The sequence below is a fragment of the Mauremys reevesii genome, linkage group 3 (assembly GCF_016161935.1).
Source record: "Mauremys reevesii isolate NIE-2019 linkage group 3, ASM1616193v1, whole genome shotgun sequence".
NCBI classification, from domain to species: domain Eukaryota; kingdom Metazoa; phylum Chordata; order Testudines; family Geoemydidae; genus Mauremys; species Mauremys reevesii.
Window position 1 is genome coordinate 159286741 of NC_052625.1, and position 13088 is coordinate 159299828.

Genomic DNA, 13088 nt, shown 5'->3' on the forward strand with positions numbered 1-13088 from the left:
ACTGAGGGACCCCCACATCAAACTACCCCAATAACTCACTTCAAATCCTTTCTCTCTCACCTCTGGCTGAGGAGAGAATTTTACTTGGTCTCCCACATCACAGGGATGGGCTAATCACTGGCCTAAAAATTATAAAGTATCACCATCACCTTCTTTTCCAATGGCAGCATCAGCCAGGTGTTGAATGGTACCCAATCTGGTAGGTGTACTCACAGGCTATCTACTAGATTGGGACCTGCATGCCACTTAAACAACCAAATACTTTTCTTCTCCCAGTTTGTGAATTGCTCTGGGGCTTCAGCAGGGAACAGGTGTCTGGATCCCTAGAGTGAGAAAGGGGTGCCCAGGCTTAGAGGCAGAAACATAGGAACCAAGGGAACTTTTATCTTGAAAAATAGGTGAATCACCTATAGGGTTCAGCAGGATTTAAGAACATAATAATGGCCATACTGGGTCAGACCAATGGTCCATCCAGCCTAGTATCCTGTCTTCAACAGTGGCAATGCCAGGTGCTTCAGAGGGAATGAATGGAACAGATAATCATCAGCTGATCCAGTTTTGTGACTTGCAGTGGAGCCAAAACTAGGATTTAGGAACCTAAACCTGAGACTTAGGTGCCTAAGTACTTTGGTGGATCTGGGCCAGTTTCTCCAGTTGAAATTACATGATGAATTTTAAATGGAGATGTGTTGAAAATCAAGAGTTTCAGTTTGCAGAGGTTTAACTTTTTTTTCCCCATAGTTTTGTTTTGAGTTTACATCCCACTTGAATTTCTCTTTGAATGTACGGTCTAAATAACATACAAATTCAGTATGAAACTCAGCCAAACCTGTCAAGTTATGGCTGGTTTTCTGTTAATTCCCCTGCAAGCCCCCCCCCCATCAAATTCCTAACTTTGATAGAATGTGATATTTGCTCCAGCTTCCTCAAAATTCATCCCAGGTTTGCTCAAAACTTGGACTAGGTTTACTAAATAGTTTGGCAAATCTTTAAACAAAGCTAGTCTGTTTCAAGACTGAAAGGAAATCCCAAACCTGGTGACTTCTACCTACTTTGGGGTTTCATTATGAAAGCTTTGGACAGATCTAATTTTACACATCCAGAAAATCATGTCCCCATTGAAATTTGGTCAGAACACTGGACTTAACAATCTTACTCTTACAAAAACAGTGATATAGGATTTTTTAATGACAGTTGGTAATCACTAGAACCATTTCTTGCAGCATCTATTCATTGGTGGTCTTCCCTCCAAGAACTGATATGGGCTGACCCTACTTAGTTTGAAATATAATGAGATAATGCCCAGAGGATTATATGGTTGCAGACTACCATGGTTTATATATAAGTATTATGTTAGGATTTTAGAGGATTCAGCAAAACATGCTTTCAGTGGTTTTGCCTCTTTTGTTTCTTATTTTCAACAGTGCCAAAGTCATACATGAAGAAATGGGAATGTCCAGTATTTTGCACAGTTGCATTTATCTGTCAGCAGGATGGAAAAAAACAAAACAAAAAACCTAGCCAACTGTCTATAGGCACCTCAAATAAGGTACTATACAAGGTTTAGATTTTTATTTTAAGTAGCAGAACTCCTTGCCTGTGATTTAGTAAACTTTGGAAAAGCAGAAAACCACATATTGGACAATACCACTCAAAATTGAGCACAGTCCCAGGAGATACTGTGGATTGCAGCCTCTATTGATGTGTTTTATGCCAGATTCCACTTGGAGTTAGAGCCACTTAGGCCAGGTCTACACTACAAACTTATATCAGTATAACTACATCGCTCAGGGGTGTGAAAAATTCACTCCCTGAGTGATGTAGACTGACCTAACCCCCGGTGTAGACAGAGCTATGTCAACAGAGAGCTTCTCCTGTCAACATAGCTACTGCCTCTCAGGAAGGTGGATTAACTATGTCATTGGGTGTAGTAGCATCTTCACTAAAGTGCTACATCAGCACTGCTGCAGCACTGTACATGAAGACAAGCCCTTAGGCTCAGCATTGCAATATCTAACAGTTGGGCACGCTACAGCCTAGTGGAATCAACATCCACAGGTTGGGCCCCAGGCTTCCTGTACAATGCACAGGGAGACTTAGGAACCCAAGAATGGGAGCCACAAAAGCCAGCACATTAAGCTGGGAGCTACTTAAGATAGCTTTCAACTCCCCCCACCCCACCTCACCCGATGTGGAGAAGGCACTTGAACTTTGTCTCATCCTCCCTGGAGAGTGTCCTAACAACTGGCTATGTGCTATTCTGGGGCAGAGCTCATTCAGTGTCTCCTATTGAAGCTATTCCATTGCCTATAAATTATCAAATATGCTTTTGAGTGGGAGGACTTGTACTTGGATCTCCCACATCCCAGGTGAGTGCCCTAATCATTGGGCTACAGAGTCATTCTCTCTCTCTGGTCCCCCTCTCCCAATGTTTTGTGGGGTCCCAGTCTGGTAGGCAGTTTCTGGATATACCTAGTTGATCAGGCCCTGAAGGCAAGATGGGTGAGGGAATGCCTTGTCTGAAGATCTGTTGTGAGCTTAAGTATGAGTTAGACATCCAGGTGCCTAGACCGATGCAGCTGCGTGCATGATCATTGGCACATTCTTAGGTGCCATGGGACTTTATCCATAGTAATGGAGGTGTCCCTGTCTACAGAGTTAGCCAGCAGCTGAGAGATGGTGTTGAGGATCTAAATTTTGGACTTAGGCACCTAAGGAGGCAGTTAAACACCTAACACGATGTAAAGGAAGAAGCACATGTGATTGGAGAGTAGTGCAACAATACGAGCAAGTATCCATCATTTGTCTCCTTGAAATGAGGGTTTAACCAAAAAATCCAATGAGGTAAAAGGACAAATTGTGATCAAACAGACTGCACAGGCTGAGGACGAACTCAATGCCTTAGGGAGGCCAAGAAAAACAAACTGTTGGCAAACGAGCAGTAAAACAAAGAGTTTTACCTATGTGAGACGTGCAAGTAGCATAGCTGAGAATAGCAATATATTTAAGACACTGCATAAGGGGAAGTGGGGAGGAATTTTGCACTGGGGGCTTATTCATTTGCATGGGCAGAACCAGTCTGAGTCTTAGAAAGAAAGCTCTGGACAGAGACATTACATGGAGGTTGGGGAGAACAGAATCCTCTCCCAAAGTAATGGGCAGGACAAGAACTATCTTCAGCCCAGCTAAGGCCATTACTCTAGTGCCTGAGCTACAAACTCTATATGAGGTTAAGTGGATTCACTTAATTGCAGCTCCACTGTCTATTCCTTCTCCTCTTCCATGAACTGCTGCACTACACTGGCTGGCACAGAGCCTAGCTTTTGCCTTATAGGCCCTTAACAACTTAGTCTTGCCCTACATATCAACTAATACATTATTGAGTTGTTGACCCTTATCTCCACTCTGTCCCCCATGTCAGCATTCATTGCATATCAGTCCAATTTTCCATACTGCATTTTATGCATGGGAGGAGTTCTTCATAAAAACCTGTAAAGTTACTATATTATCCTCTTCCAAATCCCTTTTTAAGACTCAGCTCTTTCATGATTTTCTCAAAACACTTTACAATGGCTAAAAAGTTGGTGTACCAAGACTGCTCCTTAAACTAAACACAATGCTATTACTTTGTCTTCCTTCTATTTGTTTGCATTTCTCATCATGTTAAGATTGTAAATTCTTTGGAGAAAGGACTGTCATTTTTATTGTGTGTGAATAGCAATTAGCACAGTGGAGCCTTGATCTCAGAATCGAGAAGCTAACACAATTTTAATACTCTTCTCACCCACCCAGTGGTACTACGGTTGCTCTCTGTTATAGTAAGGACCTTCAAATAGCACCTGTTCTGGTTGCACAGGACGCAAGATGGTTATTCTAGAAAATTCCTGAAAAATGTGTCTAATACCATTTACATTACCAGGAATGACAAATGACTGCAATTTTTAATCATATAAATGAACCTAAATTTGTAGTCTTTTTATGAAATGGCTTCTGAACAACACAGAATTCAAAGTTCATTGTGTAACATTCTTCAAGATTATATTTTGTACAGTACATATACATGAGTAACTTGGTTTGTTTTGAGCCCCAGGCAATTAAGCAAGCCTTTAAAATAGCATTTAAGTTATTTTAACTTTATATTTGATGTTCCTCTCCTCAAAGGCACTTATAAGTACTTACAATAACAAACTCCAAGAGAATGGAGCAGTAGGTTGACTTACAAAATTGGTTATTCTGGAAATTATCTAGACTTTGTTCTATTAACAAGTTGAAACCATAACAGTGAATACTTTAAACATACTAGTATTGCAGATGGCATGCCTAGATTTTTATTTTAACTGGATTGTCATAATCAATTGAGAGTTTTCTGTACTTCTTTCCCTGGTGTACTATTATCATTAATCCAGTGCAGTTAGTGAGAATTTTGCCTGAGTAAAGACAACAGGATTTGCTCTATAATTCATAGATACATAAATAATTATAATATTGGAACAGATTAATGACTTTAAATAGTGCAGTATCCTATCTCTGACAGCAATCACCAACAAATCTCTTTTATAAAGGCAAATTCAAATAATGCTTCTTATTGTTCAGTATTATGGCATTCAAAATCTATGTCCAAAATAATTATTCATAATTATTTTAATTTTATACAATCTAATATAATTAAGAGGGTTTTTCATTCCTATCAGTGTATAATTTTTTTAAAAAAAATCTTAATATGAAAATTGTCTGAAGATCTTGTAGGAATGAATCCCATGGTTAATTACATGCTGTATAAAAAGTATTTTCTCTTGTCCATTTTAAATTGGTTTCCTTTTAATTCAAGTGCCATTTTCTCTTTGTTCATATACTAGGACAATGGTAAAAAGAAATTTCCTTCTTACCATATAATTCATTATTGCTTTTACAATCAGAGCTAAATTACAACAGTTTCTGATAACCTTGTTTTTTAACATTCTCACCTTTTCAGTGAAGGAAATAATAGTCTTATATTTAATACAAAAAACCCCAAGAAACAAACAAAACAAAATGTGAATGCTGCAGTCCTGCAAAGACTTATGGATGTGCTTAAGTTACACACACTGAGTAAAGCATATGCATAAGTCTTTGCAATATTGGGTCTCGATGTAAAAATTATCATTACACCTTGGATTGATATAGCAAAAAGATTATGGGTGAGAAAGACAGGCGAGTAGGTGGACTGGTGAGAGTGAGTTAAGTATTATTTAGGAATAGTGTGGTAGCACCTTGAGGCCCCAATCAGATCCGAGGCTCAACTGTACTAGGCAATGTACAAAGATGTTAAAAAACCACATCCTGTCCTAAGAAATTTACAATCTAAATGCTCAAGAAAGGTGAGGGGTGAGAATATGGATGATGAGAGAAGGGAGAGTTTGACAAGTACAGAGCAGGGGATAGAGAAACTAGGAGAGGAGAAGAAATATAGCATGCAAGTTGGATAAGGAAATGGATGTGAAGTTAACGAGCAGGAATAACAAAAAAAACTGAACGCTGAAGATGAGTGTGTGGAAAAGACAAGCAGTCAGGAGAAAACTTAAAATGGAGTGAAGGGAGACCCATAAACAAGAGGAACACAGTAAGTTACTTATGTATTGTTTGCTTTATGCCACCATGTAACACATAAATGTTTGTTGAGGAAAGGAGGATGCTTTGGAAACTTGATTGTGATTAATAGATGAGCAGTGCTCTTTGACCTTGGGAATGCATCATATGACTTATATTTAAAACTAACACACACACACACACACCCCTCTTGTGGAACAAACCCTGTACAGTGTGTTTTTTTATCATTAACAACAAATTACTTAATACATTGTGGGTTGCTTAAAATATATTGTCTAGCTAACTGTACGTGCCAGTTCAAACCATTGGCTCTAAATTCCTATAGTAAATTTTTGACTTGTACTAACTCGATAATAGGCACACAGTCCAGATTGTGGAATGTGAGCTTCACCAGCTCTCACAGATTAAGGCCTGAGCATACATGCCTCTGCATTCTACAGTAGCTGTAACATGATTCCAATGGTAACCATAAATAGAGTGTTGCTGTAGTAATCCAGCCTTTACATTTGCTCACCTTAAAATTCACCAGCCATTTCATAGACCATTCCTGATTAGCAGTTGCATTGGCCACACTCCTTGAAAAAAAAAAGATAGTAAGCTAGATTCTCCATACCAATCACATATAAAGTTGCAACATAAACTCAAACTGATGTTTTAAATCTGTATTGAATGTATTCTCAGTAGTTCCATAACATTAAAGAAAATGCTTCTATTATACCAAGTATTTGATGGCATGAATAAAATTGCTATAGAACACTGATTCAGTGCTGGTGTGTGTTTGGGGCTATGGCCAGCAAACTGGGATTTCTTCCCATATCCGGTACTAATAAAGGCCCCTTCAACAAAACTATATGCAGTGTCTTTTGAAGTTTCTAGCCACTTTTATGTGCTGACAAGGCCCTATAAATTCACTGTTATTTTCCCTATATGGTCCAAAGCAGTAGTAAGTAGAGAGCAAGCAAATCATTTCTCACAACCTACTGAGGTCAGTTACAGTTCAGAGGATTCAGAGCTCGTTCTAGAAAGGTTTATTATGAATTGATATACAGAATGCTGCTACCAAGGAATATTCACCTTTAAGGATTAAAATATTGATTTTTGGTTCATTTAACTAATAAAAAATAAATCTAAGTTAAGACTAATAACATTTATTTTAAATGAAGAATTTACAGGAGTCAACCTCTGACCATTTGTTTCTATAGAGGCTAATAATATAAAATCTCTTTCCAGTATGAAGTAGAACATTACACCAGTCAATAAAGCAGCAGGTGTTCCCCTAGTCCCTTGTTGGTAAATTAGTTCTAAATCAAACCCAAGGATATTGCTTCATGACTTAAAGAAAACATAAGACATGAAATGATTTTGTACTGATGTGCCTCTGTGGAGAATTTTATTCAGCTGGTTGATGTGGGACATTCATAAATTGTTAAACTCCATCAAACCCACAATGAGGCTTGTTATTAACATTTTAAAAGTCAACAAACATTGCAGTAAAGACAGTGAGAATGTGAGTTCTGAAATTACACTATACGGCCATATAAAAAGGCAGAAATTGTGATTTTACCTGTAGGAATACAGATGATTTCAAAGCCAAGGTCCCAGATGAAATTCATTTTTTTAAGCTTTTGTTACTAGAAAGCAGTATTATAGTAAATTCTGCATAGGAATAAGACATGGAAGATGGTTCATATTTGTATACACTAATGTTTAAATAAAGAGGGGAAGTCAAGGGAACCCTGACATACACACAGAGGCCCTGGGATATGTGAGATTTGCCCAGATTCTTGGGCTCCAGATTCAAGGGGACTTCTCACCTTGTGTAACCCATGCAAGCTCAGTGTGGCACTCCGTCCCCCTGATATGGTGGCTAGGCCAGCCAAAGTGTGATGAGCCTGCTACAGCCTTGCCTGAGCAAGCTTTGTATTTTAGCTCAGGCAGTAGAGGTTTATGCATTAAGCTCAAGAAGCCCTAGGTTTGATTCCAGCTGCCAATAGCTAACAAAACTTGCATGTTCTGTGTGTTCTAAAACCCTTTCCTAAATACCAGTGGGATATATTTCAATGATGTGGCCTCAGTGTTTTCAGCAGAGGCTCACCTCCCATGGGATGGGAATATTTTATTTTCCCCCCAAGTGATCAGAGTAAAGAACATAAGCTTTCTGGTTTTAACTGAGGGATCAACAGCCTTTGGCACGCGGCTCACCAGGGTAAGCACCTTGGCAGGCCGGGCCAGTTTGTTTACCTGCCGCGTCCGCAGGTTCGGCCGATCGCAGCTCCCACTCGCTGCAGGTCAATGGGGGTGGCAGGAAGCGACGGCCAGCACATCCCTTGGCCCGTGCCACTTCCCGCAGTCCCCTTTGGCCTGGGACGGTGAACTGCAGCCAGTGGGAGCCACTATCAGCCGAACCTGTGGACATGGCAGGTAAACAAACGGGCATGACCCGCCAGGGTGCTTACCCTGGCGAGCCGCATGCCAAAGGTTGCCGATCCCTGTTTTAATCCATAGTTAGGACTTGTAGTGATGTTAAGAAAGTGTTATTTTAGGTTCCCTTTAATAAACAAACAAACTGTATAAGTGCATGGAGGTGTTTCTCATTTGCAAAAAAAATATATAGCCACAATTCCATGGATATCTAATTATATAATTAAAAAAAACTAATTGTGAGCACACACTATTGAATATAGTGAATGAATGACAGAAATCCAGAGGGTTTTTTTGTTATCTTTCTTTCTTCATCTTCCCTCCCTCCACTCCCCCTGCTCCAGTATGTGTCTAGTCTTCTGTTAGGGACCAAGTCAGATGCCAGTTTATTGGGTTTTTTTTACAGATCATATAAGTATTTACATAGTTGAAGTCATCTAATGGTTAACAGTACAAGGAAATGGTATGTAGAGAGCACACAGTGTATACCATGTTATCATTTTAAGACCACTTGAAAATACTTCTGGGGCAAAAAAGGTTAAGGGGTGACTTGATTACAGTCTGTAAGTATCTACCTGTGGGACAATATTTAATAATGGGTCCTTCAATCTAGCAGAGAAAGGTCACAATCCAATGGCTGGTAGTTGAAGCTAGACAAATGCAGACTGGAAAGAAGGTGCAAATCTGTAACAATGAGAGCAATTAACTATTGGAACAGTCAGGGTTGCGATAGATTCTCCATAAAGATTGTTTTTTGTTTTTTTTTAAAGATAGGCTCTGGGAATTATTTGGGGAAAATTCTATAGAGGAGATCAGATTAGATGGTCACAGTGGTCCCTTCTGATCTCGGAATTTATGAAATGATGTGTCACAAGATGGGCTCTTCCAGGGCTACATGCTGGTCTTCCTAGCCTCTCCTCTTTGGAAAAAAAACACAGCTCCAAAATAAGCAGAGACATTCTCATTCTGAGCCTCTGTCCCAGAGTCACCACTGTGACGAGGACAGATTGCTCCCCACTACTCTGGTTCTAAGATGTTTTGTTGTTGTTGTTGCTGCCACCTGGTAAAGAAAGATGTTAGGCTTGGTTGCATGATGACCTCCAGGTGTCTTGATCTTCTTGGCCATTAACTCTTTCCTACCTGGTCCGTGAATAATACACACATGCATAGCAGAGGAAAGGTTAATCAGAGTGGACTCTTCTTGGGTGCTAACTAATTCCTCCTATTTATATTTGTCAAGCTATTTCAACCAGAAGGGAAAAAGCACATTCCCAGGGAAACAGAACACCTAATTGTGATCGTGAGCAGTATTATGACCTATACAAATAGTGTGTCATTGCTGGCCATCATTAATTCCACATGTGGAAGAGCACCATCTGATCTTCAGCCATCATATATGTTGGAGATAGCACTGGGAGCCCATCTGCCTGCCACTAATATCACCCATCCATGTTTATATGAAGAAACTCATTGCTATCTGCCTCCCAAAAAATGCTGGTCTTTCAGGACCCTGAACTCAGTGAAGCTGACCTTGATATAGCTTTATATATCAGTGCTTCCCTCAGGAAGCACTGTCCCGCAGTCCTCAGTGCTTCCCTCAGGAAAAAAACAAAACAAAAACACCTTGATGGAAGCATTGAGGACACTGTGTATAATCTGAGCGCATTGCACCTTTAGTAATTAATGATGAACTGATGGGAAGCTGAGGCCACCCTCACTTTTGTAACCTCAAAATCCTCCATGGGGAATGGACTTCACTGAACACTTCCATCTAGAAGACTCCACAACTTTGCAGGAGGCAGTTTCATCCCAACATTTTAGAGTGTGCTGAAGTTCACACACCTGTAGTCCATACTTTGAGGGCACGAAAACAATCCCTGAGTCTCATGCTGGGAACATGGTATTTTTAATCCAATGTCACACATTAAGTCTCAGGTAAGTGCTACCCAGAGATGATGTCTGCTGATGGTTTACTCTGAGGGCCTGTGGGGATAGTTGACTAAGGCTGTAGCTATTCTTTTTGTGAGAGTCTCAGGCTGACATGATCTGCTATGCTAGGGGAGTAAATCATCACTAGGTCTCTTTATTACCAAAGAGAACACCCATGGGCTCCATCAGGGTCAAACATGAACTAATATCATTTACAGATTCCCCTTTCTTGGACTGGAACCATAATTTACTCTACACATTCCCTTCAATTATGTTGGTTCAGGAAATCTATTTGTAGGTCATGTGAGGTGGATGAGAAAATAATTATTGCAATTGCGCAGTACCTGTTGGCAAATGTTGATTTTTTTTATGGTAACCATTGTAGCACAAAGTAAAGATCAAATACTGCACATACATTTAAACTATATGAAACATAATTGCATGGATAATATCAAAGAACATCCTTTCAAAATTGATGTTTAAAACATTAATTAATTCTTTGACTTTTTAGTGGCAATTTATTTTGGAATTATTTGTCTCCGGTGTGTTGGATAGTCTAAAAGCTACTTGTAAGTTTCTCTTTCTCTTTTTTTTTGACCCATAATTTAATTTGAAATGTTATCTTCTGATTTCTTTAGAAGAGTTTGAAGGGAAAGTGCTGACTATTGTAGAATTCATCATCTTTATATCTTAAGAGTCTTTATATTCTTTATGACACTATTCCATGAATAAGAGAGAAATCAAATAATGACCAATGGAATATGAGAATAAAGTATGTACATTTTATATCAGAAAAATCTAATGCTCTGGCTCATAAAAATACAACTTTCGAAGTGTCTTATTATTAATGTATCAAGTAGTCATTGTGCCAGTATGCTGATTAGTTAATTTTCTATACTCTAGGCACACTTATATTTCCATTTGAATTACCTCTATTCCAGCCCATCCAGGATTTCTCAGTGCTGTTTTCTGAAGCTAGATTGCTGAAAGCTTTACCTCCAGTGGTTCTCATAGAAATCCTGATTGGCTGGAGAGGAGCTGAGTTTTCTTTATTATTGGGAGATAGCAAAGATATATTACAAGTACATATTTCATGTTAGAAAGGACAATCTTGCTGGCACTCCAAGTAGGCTGCCAAATTCTGAAATAGGCAGGACTTTGACCTTCCCAGCACCGGAATCATTGACTATGCTCAATTGCTGACAATCAGACTCATAGGAATGATATAGTGTCTGCCAGCATTTTAATGGCAGGTTTGAGAAAGGGTAGTTTCAAGCTTCATTGACAATATCAGTCAGCTAAGGAAGTATTTTAAAAATATTTAAATGTTAGTCTATGGCCAATTTTTTTTATGTAGCAAACAGTACTCATGCAGCTTGTATTATAAAAGGTGATTACACACTGCAATTCAGAGTAAATCAGACAAAAACTGCAATAAAGTAAATATTCTGGTATAGGTATGAAACCTTATGGAAAGACATATAAATAGCTTGAGTCAGCCTTGGTCTTTCAAGCTCTTTTCTCTTCCAAAGAACTACATCATACTGATTTCTGTTAGAGCAACAGCTTTGTTTGAGGTCTAAGCCTCTAGAAGAATCTTGTTTTATAAATAGCCGATCCTCCATTTTTAATTGTTCTTCCAATCAGGCAAAGCCTCTGTTGTGGAGGATTCCACTGATTACTAAGTGAAACCCATATTTATTGATGTTTAACAATCTCTGGCATATCTATTTCCTCTATTTCTTAAGCCTTAAAAGCATATTTTAATAATAAATTCTATTTAATTAACATTGGTCTTAAACTGATTCTGAATCACTGTTTGACTAGTTTAAAGTGGGATTTAAAAACCTTTGATAATCAGAATTTGATTAACACAGAAACAGAGCTATTCATGGAATTGTAGAAACATAGGACTGGAAGGGATCTCAGTAGGTCATCTAGTCCAGTCTCCTGCACTGAGGCAGGACTAAGTATTATCTAGACCAGTGATCGGCAACCTTTGTCACGCAGCCTGCCAGGGTAAGCACACTGGCGGGCTGGGCCAGTTTGTTTACCTGCTGCATACACAGGTTCGGCCGATCGTGGCTCCCACTGGCTGCGGTTCGCCGCTCCAGGCCAATGGGGACTGCGGGAAGCGGCGCGGGTCACCATGTACTAAAGGTTGCCGATCCCTGATCTAGACCATCCCTGACATGTGTTTATCTAACCTGCTCTTAAAACCTCCAGTGATGGAGATTCTGCAACCTTCCTAGGTAACTTGTTCCAGTGCTTAAATGCCTTTATAGTTAGGAAGCTTTTCCTTACGTTTAACCTAAATCTCCCTTGCTGCAATTTAAACCCATTGCTTCTTGTCCTGTCCTCAGTGGTAATAACTGTTTGCATATTTGAAGACTATTACCATGACCCCCATCAGTCTTTTCTTCTCCAGGCTAAACAAATCCAATTTTTTTCAGTCTTTCCTCATAGGCCATATTTTCTAGACCTTTCATCTTTCTTAACTTTTTCTAATTTGTCCACATCTTTCCCTAAGTGTGGCACCCAGAACTGGACACAGTACTCCAGCAGAGGCTTTGTAGACTCATATTTAGACACATAGACTCATATTTCATTTGTGATCCATTATATCCCCCGGTTCCTTTTCTGCAATACTCCTTGCTAGGTAGTCATTTCCCCATTTTGTGTTTCCTAATCATTGCACTTTGCATTTTTCCTTACTGAATTTCATCCTAGTTAATTTAGACCATTTCTCCAGTTTATCAAAATCATTGTGAATTATAATATTGTCCTACAAAGCACTTGCATCTCCTCCCAGCTTGTTTTCATCTGCAAACTAGTGTACTCTCCATGCTGTTATCCAAATAATATATGAAGATATTGAATAGAATCAGACCCAGGTCAGATCCCTGTGGGACCCAATGAATATGCCCTTCCAGTTTGAATGTGAACCATTGATAAACAGTTGTGCACCCACCTTATATTACAAAAGCAGCAAAGAGTCCTGTGGCACCTTATAGACTAACAGACATATTGGAGCATGAGCTTTCATGGGTGAATACCCACTTCATCGGATGCATGTAGTGGAAATTTCCAGAAGCAGGTATATATATGCAAGCAAGAATCAGGCTAGAGATAACAAGGTTAGTTCAATCAGG